The sequence below is a fragment of the Pan paniscus genome, chromosome 9 (genome assembly GCF_029289425.2).
Source record: "Pan paniscus chromosome 9, NHGRI_mPanPan1-v2.0_pri, whole genome shotgun sequence".
Classification (NCBI taxonomy): domain Eukaryota; kingdom Metazoa; phylum Chordata; class Mammalia; order Primates; family Hominidae; genus Pan; species Pan paniscus.
In genome coordinates this window covers 36,888,764-36,902,462 of record NC_073258.2, presented here as the reverse complement: position 1 = coordinate 36,902,462, position 13,699 = coordinate 36,888,764, and positions in this window count along the sequence as shown.

Here is a 13,699-nt window from a genome sequence, read left to right as displayed (position 1 = left end):
AGGTGGATAAAAGAACTTGCCCAAGGTCAAAAATCTAGAAAGCAGTCAACATATAACCCATATATGTTTGAGGCCAAAGCCTGTGCTTTTAGCCATTAGGATATACTGGCTCACAGTCCTGCTTGTGAAAGTTGTGACACGCTGAACATTCTTGGTTTAATGTTGCCTTGGTTTGTCCTTTCCCCAAAAACCTCCCATGGGCACAAGCCCTGCAGCCGAGCCCAGCTGGAGGGAAGCGGATGCTGTATTGTACCAAAGGAGGTCTGGCTCCATGCTCACTCTTCATTGCCAGGAGCCTGAGATGGAAGACACTGGCTCAGAAAGAAAGACATTGGAGTGAGCTTTTATAGTAGGGAGCTTAGAGGTCACCTAATCACCAAAAGTCAGTGGACTTGTTTGTTCCAGTTTGATTTGGTGTCATCTTGCTTTGGAATGTTTTGTTCCAATGAAATTATATAGGAAAGCTCAAAATGTAAAGCCACAGTGGAAGCACTCTGTTGAAAATGAGTGGGAAGCCCAGAGCCTCATCCCTTTTGAGAAGCCAGGCATCACCTCCTTATTCTAGAGGGGTGGCCAAGCACTTGGAGACTAAAGGACTGTGGCCTCAGCATGTGCACAGAGACAGCCTGGGTAGTGGAACGGGCATGGGGCTTTAAAGTCAGACAGCCCAAGGTTCAAATCTCATCTCTGTCTTTTGTGAAGTGTGCAATTTGGTAAAGGAAAATAGCTTTTCTGAACACGTCTTATTGAAAAATAAGCTCTGATCTAAACCTAAGAGGAGAAAAAAATGCAGTAATAGATGAAAATATCTTCAGACAGCAAATGCCACTCAGAAGACAGGAAACAACTATAAGGCATGAGGTCACCAATTTTGGTTTTTGTTTTGTCTTTCTGGTTTGTTTTGTTTTTGTAGAAAGAGGAAGAAACTTTTTAAGGGTTAAAATGAATAAAGAAAGAATGCCTTAAGATAAGCAAACACAATTACAGAGGCTTAAACATGCACATCCTTGCCTTGATTCAACATTTACTGTATGCCCAGAAGCGTGTGGTACTGGGATGGAATAAGCAATATGACCTACTACCTGCCTTGGAGGCTAGTGTACCTAACAGTCACAAACACACACGTGCGCGCGCACACACACACACAGAGGGAAAAATTTCAAACTCTTCTCAGTGTGGTAAATTAGGACACCGCAGCAGCTTGGTGTCCTCAATCTTGGGAGTACCTGTGCTGGTTCCTGTTAGAGCCAGAAAAATACTACAAGTTCCTCATATGGGGCAAGCTTTGTCTAAGGTCTCAACAGCCCAGGACTTAGACTCTGTGTTTTTTCTGGATCTGGTTTGACCCTGAGATTCATTTATCAGCCTCTGCCCTGATTTTCCCACTCCTGGTATAACAGGATGACTTGAAAAGCCTTTCTTTTCTACCATGAGTGCCTTTTCCACCCCTAACCTTGTCTCTGGAAAGAAATATGAGGATCAGAATGCAACAGCTTTTAAAAGGGCACTTCCCTCCGGGGCTCAGATATAAGCTTTCTTAGCTAATATATTGAAATTTATAGATAAAACAGGCTCAGAAGGGAAACAAATGTTCCCATAGCTTCTGGATACATAATAAGCCAGGATTATTGTCTCTTAAGGAAAATAGGCCCAGTCATTGCTGGTGAAGAGGGACCAACCCAAGTCAGGGAGCCCAGAGGCTAATGCTCCTGCCCCTTCTGGCTGAGGGCAGGATGTGGGGAGGAGAAAGAACTGGGGAAACATTAAGATCAAGGCAGATCAAACATTAAGACTGTATTAGTCTTTCTCACGCAGCTGATAAAGACATACCCAAGACTGGGTAATTTATAAAGGAAAGAGGTTTAATGGACTCACAGTTCCATGTGACCGGGGCGGCCTCACAATCATGGCAGAAGATGCAGGAAGAACAAAGGGACTTCTTACATGGCAACAGGCAAAGAGGGCATGTGCAGGGGAACTCCCCTGTGTAATATCATCAGATCTCTTGAGACTTATTCTCTATCACTGAGACTTATTTGCTATCATGTCTTTCCCATGCTGTCCGATATCATGCTATTGGTCAGCATGGGAAGACCCATCCCCATGATTCAATTACCTCCCACTAGGTCCCTCCCATGACACGTAGGAATTATGGGAGCTAAAATTCAAGATGAGATTTGGGTGTGGACATAGCCAAACCATATCAAAGACTGAGGCTCATTAACAAGGAAGAGACAAGTGTGGGATCTTGGGGAAGTTACTGAATGTCTTGAACTTAGGATGAAAAACCAAATATATGTGCATTAAATTATTCCAAAATTATTTATCAAGCCCCTATAATGAGTATGTTATTAATAGCATCTATTACTGCACAACAAATGATCCCAAAACTTAGCATCTTAAAATAACAAGCATTTATTTTCTCACAGAGTTTCTAAGGATCAGGCATCTGGGAGCTGCTTAGCTGGATAGGTCTGGCTCAGTGTCTCCCATGAAGTCACAGTCAAGCTGTTAGCTGGGGCTCCTATCATAAGAAGGCCCATCAGGGCTGCAGAATTCACTCCCAAGATCACTAATATGGCTATTGGCTGGAGGCCTCAGTTTCCTATCATGTGGGCCTCTCCATGAGGCAGTTCATAGCATGGCAGCTGGCTTCCCCCAAAGTGAATAATCTGAGAAAGAAAGAAAGAGAACGTCCAAGATGGAATCCTCAATATCTTCTATAACCTGATGTTAGAAGTGACATACCATTGCTCTGCCATATTATATTAGCACAAACCAAACCTGGCACACTGAGGGAGCAGACTGTATAAGGATGTGAACACCAGGAAGCAGGCATCACTGGGAGGCAATCTCAGAGGCTAGTGACACCAAAGTGATACAGTCCCCAATCCCCTTGCCCTGAAACAACAAAACACACCATTAACCCTTCTAACTTAGACATTTTAGAATTCTAAGACTTTATTTAGCTAAGTGAAACTATCTTTCACCCAACAAGATCAGAAAGGCAAATATTTTTGATAAAATCTAGTAATAGTATAATTATTTCTTCCATTTATTGAGTGCTCGCTATGTGCCAGGTAGTGTGCAGACTTTACATGGATTATCACTGGGCTCTCAGCTACTTGGGAGCAGTGAGTTTTTTTTGCTGGTTCACTATCAGAGTCCCAGTGCCTAGAATAGTACTGGCACACAGAAGTTCTCAGTAAATATTTATTGACTGAATGATACAATTAAACCTTCAAAATAACCTTGCAAAGTGTTATCTCTCTTTTAAAAATAAATCAGAAGATTGTAGTGGCTTGCCCAAAGTCATAAAGCAAATACGTGGTAGAGTCAGGCTTGGGATGCAGGTCTATGTAGTTCCAAAGCCTGTATTCTTATCCATCACACTCCACCGTCTCCTTTGTTTCTACTGTATATCCTGACCAATGAAAATATAAAAACAAAAGGGCCTGAGGTTATATCAGAAGTATATAACTTCATAGATGCTTTACAATAAGCTATTTCCAATCTACTACAGTTTGAAAAGTTGATTCCCTGTTACTTGTTATCAAGGTAATATAGTAGCCAAGGATGAGCACTATTGCCCTGGAAGGAAAGGTAAGTGATAGATCCCTAAACACACACACACACTCTCACACACACACACACACAGTCTCACACACACACACACACACATTCAGATTTCCACTCTGCATGAAAGACCTGTGAACAGATAACATTGTTAATATGTAACCGTTCCAAGTTTTCCCCAATCCTCTGCTTGCCAATGATGGCTTTGATTTTGACTACTCCATGTCACCCCAGACTTCATATTTGGAGAAGAGTTCTTCCATTGCCAGAAGAGTCTTCCAAATGTTGGGATCAGAATCAGAAAAGGAATGGAAGCAGGAGAGAGAAAGGAGGACAAGGTAGGGTTGGAGGAATAAATCTTAAGAAGGAAATGAGAATTTCTGAGAAGCACAAGAGAGCAGCTATTGTAAGAAAGTGGATAGGAGAAGAAAAAAAAATGTTAAAGAATTGCTATGAATGTTTATCCTTTACAGGTTTTTACAAGCACTCAAAGAACTTGAGTGGTTTTGAAGTCACTTTTTGGTTTCTGAACAGTGTTCTTTGATCAAGACAGTGCACTGAGACTAGATAATATAGGATATAGTATTGAATAATTACACACAAGAACCTTACCATAAGAAGAATTTCATAGACGACAATGGAAGCACCACACTGAGATACCACTGAAGTCAGAAAAAAGAAAGAGAACATGGAGAAGGTGGGAACATCTTGCTAACAGGTAGTGTTTAATATTCTCTGCTTTAGAGAATATTAATAGATCCCAACTATGAAGTTATGATGATATCAGGGTGCTTGAAAAAAGTGTATATAGGCTTAAGTAGCAAACTGCAGAGCCCCCGAATTTTATACTAGTCCCAGTTCTGATTAAAGAAATTGAAGAAGATACAAGTAAATGGAAAGATATCCTGTGTTCATGGATTGGAAGGATTGATACTTTTAAAGTCTCCATACCAACTAAAGTGATCTACAGATTCAATGCACTCTGCATCAAAATTCCAATGACATTTTTCACAAAAAGAGACCAAATCCTAATTCATATGGAACTACAAAAGATTCTAAATAGCCAAAGCAATCTTAAGCAAAAAGAACAAAGCTGAAGGCTTCACACTATCTCATTTCAAAATCCACGACAAAGCTATAATATAATAATCAAAGCAGCAGAGCATTTATGTAGAAACAGACACCAATGGAACAGAATAAAGAGCCCAGAAATAAATTCACACACTTTTACTTAATTGATTTTCCACATAGCGACATACAATGAGGAAAGGACATTTTCTTCAATAAATGGTTCTAGGAAACTGGATATCCACATGCAGAAGAGTGAAATTAAACCCACATCTCACACCGTATTCAAAAATCAACTGGAAATAAATTAAATATTTCAATGTAATACCTGAACCATAAAACTATTAAAAGAAGACATAGTGAAAAATCTCCATGACATCTAGGCAACAATTTTTTTTAATATGACCCCGACAGCACAGGCAGCAAAAGCAAAAATAAACAAATGAAATTACATAAAAAATAAAAAGCACTGCACAGCAAAATCACCAGGTGAAAACATAACCTATAGAAAGGCAAAAAATATTTGCAAACCAGACATCTGATAAGGGGTTAATAGCCAAAATATATAAGGACTCAAACAACTCAATAGTAAGAAAACAAAAGCCCATTTAAAAACAGGTAAAAGACTTGAATAGCAAATTTTCAGAAGATATGCAAATGGCTAACAAGTAAATGAGAAAAATGCTCAATGTCACTAATGATCAAGGAAATGCAAACTCAAAGCACAATGAAATATCATACCACACCTGTTAGAATGGCCATTATCAAAAAGACAAACAATAACAAGTGTTGACAAGGTTGTAGAGTAAAGGGAACTGTTGTTAGAAAGGTACATTAATGTAGCCATTATGGAAAGCAGTGTGGATTTTCCTCAAAAATTAAAACTAGGATAACCATATGATCCATGATTTCACATGTGTGAAATCTAACAAAGTCAAACCCATATAAACAGAGTAGAATTATGCTTATCAGAGGCTGGCAGTGGGGAGGAGGATTGGGGAGATGCTGGGGAAGAAAGAAAAACAAAGACACTGAAGCAACTTTTTAAAAAAAGAGTCAGAAAAACAATAATCCATACCTTTGACCCCCAAATTTTACTTTCAGAAATATCTCTTTGATCCAAGTGTGGAAGTACATGTCTATAGTCCCAGCTACTTGGGAGGCCAAGGCAGGAGGATTTCTTCAACCCAGGAGTTTGAGGCTGTGGTACACTATGATCATGCCTGTAAATAGCCATTGCACTCAGCCTGGACAACATAGCAAGACCCCATCACAAAAAAAGAAATAAATATTTCTTAAGAAACAAAACATTAAGAAATATAAAGATTTATGAAGAAGAATATTTATAAAGGTTACTCAATTAAAACATATTATGATACAACCTATATGTCCAATAAAAACATAATGATAAATAAAATTACAAAAACAATTACTTAAGAAAAGGAGAACATAAATAACTTTTATTTACATATTTGTACTTTTGTATTTTAGAAATATTCTACAACTGGATGTGATTTACTTTCACGGTATGGAAGGAAAAAATGTTTTGTTTTTAAGAAGATAATGAGTCCTAATAGCAACAGGACAGATTCAGTTTGGCTGTGAAGAAATATGGCTAGATGGGACAGAACGCCAAGCCCTGGTTACAGTAGTTAGGTGGTGTAAAATTTTTATTTTGGGGATTTAAGAGGAAAGTCTTTGATGGCTGGGCCAGTGTAGTCAAGAAAGAGCTGAGGAAATGTATACCCAGAGACGGAGGAAAGAAGTGAATAATCTTTTTGGGTTCTTTCCAAAAAAGAATAAATATTCTTCTTCCTAAAGAACTCCTTTTAATATTTATTTTACTTTAGTTGTGCTACTGACAAATTCTGTTTGTTTTTGTTTGTCTTAGTTGTCTATTTGGCTTTAATGTTTGCTAAATATTTTTTCTGGATATAGAATTTTAAGTTGGACTTTTTTTCAGCAGTTCAAAGAAGTTATTCAATTATTTCCTGGATTCCGTTGTTTCATAAGAAAATTTATATTATTTTATCTTTTTTTCCTTTGCCTATTTTAAAGATGTTCTCTTTGTCTTTGCTTTTCAGCAGTTTTACAAGGAAAGCCTGAATGTGGTTTTATTCTGATGTTTTCTTCTCAGAGTTTGCAAAAATGATTAAACCTGTGGGGTTTATTCATTTTGGAACATTATATCCCATTAGCTCTTCAAATTTTGCTTCATCACATTCTCTCTTCTCATACTGGAACTCAAATTATACCATTTTTAGAAATATTTACTGTGCCTCATATATCTATTATACTCTTCAGTGCTTTTTTAAATTCTTTTTTTAATCCTTTGTTTCATACGGATGTTTTCTATTGGCCTATTTTTTCAGATTATTACTTCTGCTTTCTTTTGTATCAAATCTTCTGTCAAATCCATCTATTGAGCTTCTCATTTTAGTTATTACATTTTTAGTTCTAAAATTTTAATTTGATTGTTGCTTTTAAAATCTAACTAACTGCTAAAATTCTGTATCTTTTAATATATTTTCTTAGTTTTTTTTGTATTTTTCTCAAACATGTTAATCCTAACTATTTTAAAGTTCACATCTGATCAATTCAACACTTGGCTCTCCCATGGGTCTTTCTATCAGCTAGCTTTTCTCTTGAATTTGGTCACTTGGTCCTAGTAATTTTTGATTGAATTGTGTATGAGAAAGACTCTGAATAATGTTATCCTCCTCCTGAAATGGTTCACCCTTTCCTTTGCCAAACAGATAGATTGGGGACTATCAACTTTCACCAATCAAGGACAAAGCTGATTTGAACTAGATTTTTGGTTACAGGTAGGATCATCTTTCATTTATCTCCTCTTCCTGGAATTCTCAATAAGAGCTTGAGGTGTTAACTGGAGATTTTTCTGCACAGTTGGACCTGAATTCTAATCCTCATCCCTTTGGTATTCTGAGACTACCAAAATTTCATTCTGTTTTTCAGAGTCTAAGTTTGTTCGTCCCCTGCCCCAAGAAGTTTCAAATTGACAAATACTAATGGTAGGGAAGCTGATATGATGTTGGAATCAGTTATCCAGCCCTTTCTTCTCACTGACATTCTGACCCTTCAAATTTTTTTTTGTCTCTTCAGCCTCACGAGACTATCAAAATTTCAGTGGGTTTCTCTGCCCTCTTAGTAGCTACCCCTTGCTTGGGCCCTCTTTCCAAATCCCAAACTAAAAAATTCCCAAAGACAAAAAGTCACAATGTCCTTTCACATTTCTGCATGACTTCCTCTTCTTTAGAATTTTGTCCCCTTGAATCCTGGTTGCCGTAGCAGCTGTCAATGCATTCTTGGCTTCCTTACATTTTTCCAGCTCCAGATAAAAGTACCTGTAAGGAAATAGCTTATGCTCTAAGAGGCAAGCCATCACTATTATGTTCTATTCCTCCTTAACAAGAATAAGTCCCCTTGTAGCAACATTAGAAAAAGCTAAACTCACAAATATTGGGTCATATGCCCTCTGTTCTTTGACCTCTGAAGCTTTGTTGCTGTCATTTTCTCTACAGAACTGTTTTCCATAAGCCTGTCACCAGCTACCTTCAAATTTTATGAACTAGAGCTCTTCATTTTGTAATCAACAGAAAACTTATACTATCTAAGTATGTTCTTAATGTTCTTATTGGCTGCTGTAACTGAAAAGTTCAATAATAGGGGTTACTTCAGGTCTAACCTGATCCAGGAGTTCATGATATCATCAGGGACCCAGCAAAAGTCCTCTGAAATTTGGTTTGTCCTAACCCTTCTCAATGTATTGACTTCATCCTCAGGCTAACTTCTCTCATGGAAGGAAGCAAACAGATAGTTGCAGTAGTTCTGGGATTCACATCCTCATATTATTCAGTCTTGAGGAAGAGAGTTCTATGTTCCAACATTTCCAGCCAAAAGTCCTGAGATTCACTCTGATTGTTCCATCTGAGGTCACACCATCTGAGGTCACATAGATCACCCTCACCAAGGATGCAGAAAGATGTGATCTGCTCAGCCTGGGTAGTGGTTCCATGTCTGGAGTTGAAGAAAGAGCTAGTTTCCTCAGAATCACATAGTTCCCCATATAAACTGAGAACTCACAGAAAGAGAGAAGAGAAGAATGTAAACTCAGGAGGAACCAAGAAGAATTCATTACATTATGAAACCTGGCCAACCAAGAGGTGAATCCAAATAAAGAAGTACAAGATGAGTAATAAATGTGAAAGAACAGGTAGCAAATATTTGACACACATAGATTTAGATCTAAGACTAAACAACTTTGGGATTTTGGTCCTGATTTTGTCAAAAAGAATAAAAGTATTTAAATCTCAGTAAAATAAAAATGAAAATAGACTAACCCAAATCAGTAAGTAGGGAAAAGAAAATATGAAAAACAACACGAGAGTTAATTTTATCATCTTTTACAGCAAGGAGCTAACCAATCCTATCTAAAAATGAATGGATTTTGTAAAAGCATAATTACCCCAATATCAATCTTTCATAATTTTATTTTTATAAACATACACATATCTCTTGAAGATACCATATATTAAAAGAACATTTATTTGAATTGACTCCATATCTTTTTCTTCAAGTTGAGTTCAAGTCAAATTGGCTAATTTTTAATTCTTAAATAGCATGTCAGTTTGTATTATTATAAAATTATTTGTCTGTACAATTATTCTTTTTAATGAATAACTAATGTATTAATATGACTGATACAAAGTTTTGCAAATCTTGATTCACTGCACCCTCTCAGTTTCCACCCCTCAATCATCTATCTTTTTATTATTCTAGAAGCCTCGAAAGTTGTCTACCAAATGTATACAATGATTCTTTTAGTTGTGAGATTTGTAGTATATATTTTTTAACTTCCTTTGTATTTTCTATATTCCTTCATTTTTTATAATGATCAGACATCAGGTTTTTTAAGTTATAATATTAGAAATGAAAATGATTACTGCCTTTTAATGGAAATTAAATTCCATGCTTTGGGGGAGGATTTCCTGGCTGCCAGGACCAGAGATCACCTTTCTTTTTTCTGCCATCTTGTATCCTAACTTTGCATCACTCACACACCAAACATACTCCCTAAAACCAACACTCTTAGTAGACATGTAGGGTATTCCTGTTGCAGGAGCTCCCTGAGAGTCCATCTGTGATTCCATCATTAGCATTGCTGGGACCAACCAGACTCAAGAAAAGGCAACATCTCTCAAGAGTTTTGAATTTCAAATTACACATGGTGCCCCAGGGACCTGTTTATTTTTGTGTTTTTGGCAAAAGTCTACTTCCTTCCTGTTTCTAAGAAAGCAGACTCAAAGAAAGAAGGGACTTCTCTTAGCTGTTCAAACCTCAGGCAGTGCTTCCTTTAGCAGTTTAGGAGTTTCACTGAAAGAAATGCCATTGCTTGGGAGCTGGGTTCAAATCCTAATTCTGCCACTTGGGAAATTTACATAATCATTCTGAATCTCAGTATCTTCCTCCCCAGGGAAAGATGATAATAATGACAGCATCTTGCTCATAGAGTTAAGTGAAATACAGGTAAAGTGCAATACTTTGTCTGACACAGAGTAAACACTTAATCAGTATCAGCCTTCACGGTTACCTGTGAGCCAGGTCCCCAAGAAGCAGTGTTAGCAGATGGGGATACAATTCTTAGATCCAAAAGGACAGCATCCCTTGGAATTGGCTAAGTATGTCCAGGGATCAAGGCTCTGCTGATTTTTTCTCCACTCCCCTCCCACCTACTCAACCCTAAAACTCCACTAGAGATGACTCAGCATTCACTTTAGCTCCCAATCCGTTCTAGGGGGATAAGGGAAGCCATTTTTAAATAGTGTGGCTGAGATATAAACATTTAAAGAAATGTTGGACTTGGTTCAAACTTATTTTCATAAATTCCTGGAAATTTCTGTTTGGAATGGCCTGAGATGATCTAGTCCAATCTATTGATTTACAGTGATTTACAGGCAAAGAAACTAAGGCAATAGCGTTTTTAAAACTTGCGTAGGGTCCATGGCTACTTAGAGTTACAGCCATGCCTGGAAACCAGGCATACTGTCTCCCTGCAGTTCCCGGTTATTGATCATACTGCAATGTAATACCCTGGTTATTTTGTTCTCTTCCCCATAAGTATAAGCTCCCACTTAGAACCTCTGCTTTTTCATGAGGAAGCTGAGGCTTAAAGAGGTTAAGCCACTTGTCCAAGGTCACCCACCTTGTAAGTGAAGGTATGTGAATTAAAACAAGAGTTGTTCCAACTCAAAAGCCTGTGCTTTTTACTCTGTTCGCCTGTATTCCAGTTTCCTTACTAAAGAAAGAATGGAGCCAGGCACAGCGGCTCATGCCTATAATCCCAGGCATGGATTTGGAGGCCAAGGTGGGTGGGTTGCTTGAGTCCAGGAGTTCGAGACTAGCCTGGGCAACATAGAAAGCCCCTGTTTCTAAAAAAGAATTTTAAAATTAGCCAGTTGTGGTGATGTGTACCTGTAGTCCCAGCCACTCGGGAAGCTGAGGCTGGAGAGCTGCTTGAATCCAGGAGGTCAAGAGTGCAGTGAGCCCTGATTATGCCACTGCCCTCCAGCCTGGGTGACAGAGTGAGATCCTGTCTTTAAAAAAAAAAGAGAGAGAGAGAGAAGAATGTGTATCAATGGAGGCAGCATGGTGGAGTAAAACTGGAAGTGAGATGGGCTCTCATGCTGACCTACTGTGCGAACTTGGACCACTCACAACCTTGTCTTCAGTCTGTCTGGTGCAATATGGCAGCACCTAGTGCCGTGAACCTTGATTGTCATCAATTCATAGTTGAAAGTGTTGAATAAGAAAAGCACTTATTTCTTGCACCATGAAGCCATGTCCTTCACTTCTCCTTGCTTTCTCTCTCATAGGAAACCTTGGTGGAGAGTCCAGCATAGGCCCAGAATCTTGCAATCCACATCCAGGTGAGACGTGTCCTCAGGTCAAACCTAAGAGATGCCCTCTGTTTTCACAGCTTCAGCAGGGATCACCGATTCTATCTAGTGTGAATGCACTGTTTGTTTTCCTTCTTCTCTTTCTGTTTGCCATTGGAAAAGTCCATTAGTGCTGAGTGACATGACTAAACAGTAAAGGAGAGAAGAGTTGATGTGTTAATAACTCTTAGGTAAATACCATTTGTTATTGTCACCGCTGAGGCTTTCAGAGAGATGGCACCATTCCTGGTCCTGGACTGTCCTCTTGTTGGCTCTGTCTTTCAGCAACCTGGAAAGACAGGTTTGGAGGGGGAAGGAGTCTGAAAGGGATTGGTGAGCAAGAGGAAGGAAGGGTATGGGAAAGGAACAGGGACTCTGAAAGAGACACAGAGAGCAAGAGAGAGAAGGGCAGGCAGACAAACAAACATACAACACATAAACACACACACACATACACACACATACACACAGTGAAGCAGAGGAGAGAAGACAGAAGTGATGATTAATGGGATCTTTTACCAGATTCCAGGAACACTCTGTGTCCCTTCCTCAGAAGTGCTGGGACTTTTGCATCCATCATTTCTTAACAGCGCTGACATGGTCCCTCTGGTTCCATACATCGGCCCTTCCACCAATGTCTAGGATGTGCAGTTCTTCCTGCCTGACTTGGCTGTGGCCCAGAGGGAAGATGATGTTGGCTGGATTTGAGGAATCAGCACAAGAAAGTTGCGTGGTATCACCATGGAGTCCAGGAGGAAAAAGGAGCTTCCCTGAAGATGTCTCTGCTTTGAGGATGGAAGAGCCCTGTGAATATGGGGGGACCATGGCCAAGAAGATTCACATTGGGTGGGATTTTTGAAGAGGAAAGTGGGAAGACTGGTTTCCCCTTCTAGCCAAGAGCCTGGGTGACCTTGAGTTTGCTCTTTAAGCTCTCTAAACTCTTATGAGAAGAGTTTGTACCAAACAATCTTCCAGCTCTGGGGCTATGATTTTAAGGCAGATCAGATATCAAATCCTCTTTGAATCTTAGTCCTTACCCAGCGACGGTCAGTTATGCCCTTTAACACAGGGTAAAATGACTTGAAGACACCATGTTGACTAGTTATCATTGTATTCCCATGCTAGACACTCTAAATATTAATACCTCTCTTTGGGTCATCATAAATTCAAAAATAAGTTTCTTACTTTGTTTAGTGCTTAATTATTTTCTTAATGCTTTCAAAGGAAGACAATAGAACATTACGTTTAAGACCTAAATTCTGTTTTCAGCCAGGCAGAGATTCAAATAGCAGCTCTTCCACATCAGCAGAATGAACTCAGGTACAATTCTTCACCTCTCTGAACCTCAATTTCCCAAACTTGTCTCGTGAGGTTAGAGTGAGGGTTACAAGAAAAAATAAAATCAAAGTGCTTTGCACAATGCCTGCACATATAAACCCTTTAAAATTATTAAATGCGCCGGGTGTGGTAGCTCACACCTGTAATCCCAGCACTTTGGGAAGCTGAGGGGGGGCGGATCACCTGAGGTTGAGAGTTTGAGACCAGCCTGACCAACGTGGAGAAACCTTGTCTCTACTAAAAAAAAAAAAAAAAAAAAATACAAAATTAGCCAGGCATGGTGGTGCATGCCTGTAATCCCAGCTACTCAGGGGACTTAGGCAGGAAAATCGCTCAAACCCAGGAGGCGGAGGTTGTGGTGAGCTGAGATTGCACCATTGCACTCCAGCCTGAGCAACAAGAACGAAACTCCATCTCAAAAAAAAAAAAAAAATTATGAAATGAACAGGGGCTAGAATCTGTTTGCTTGATTCCCACAACACTGAGAAGAAGGTATGTCCCCATTTCATAGAAGAAGAAACTAAGAAATGGAGAAATGACAGGTTCATAGTCTCCAGCCAGTTAGAGTTGAAGTCAGGACCAGGAAGAAAACAGTCTGTACCTCCCTTATATCATTATGAAGTTTCTTGAGGCTGACCTTTCAAGAGGCTAAACTTTGAGGCAAAGAATGGGGAGAAAGAAGGGGGCTGAGGATTTAATCTTGGGGAACACAGACAGAAGAATGGGAAGAGAAGGAACTGAAGAACGAATACTCAGGAAAG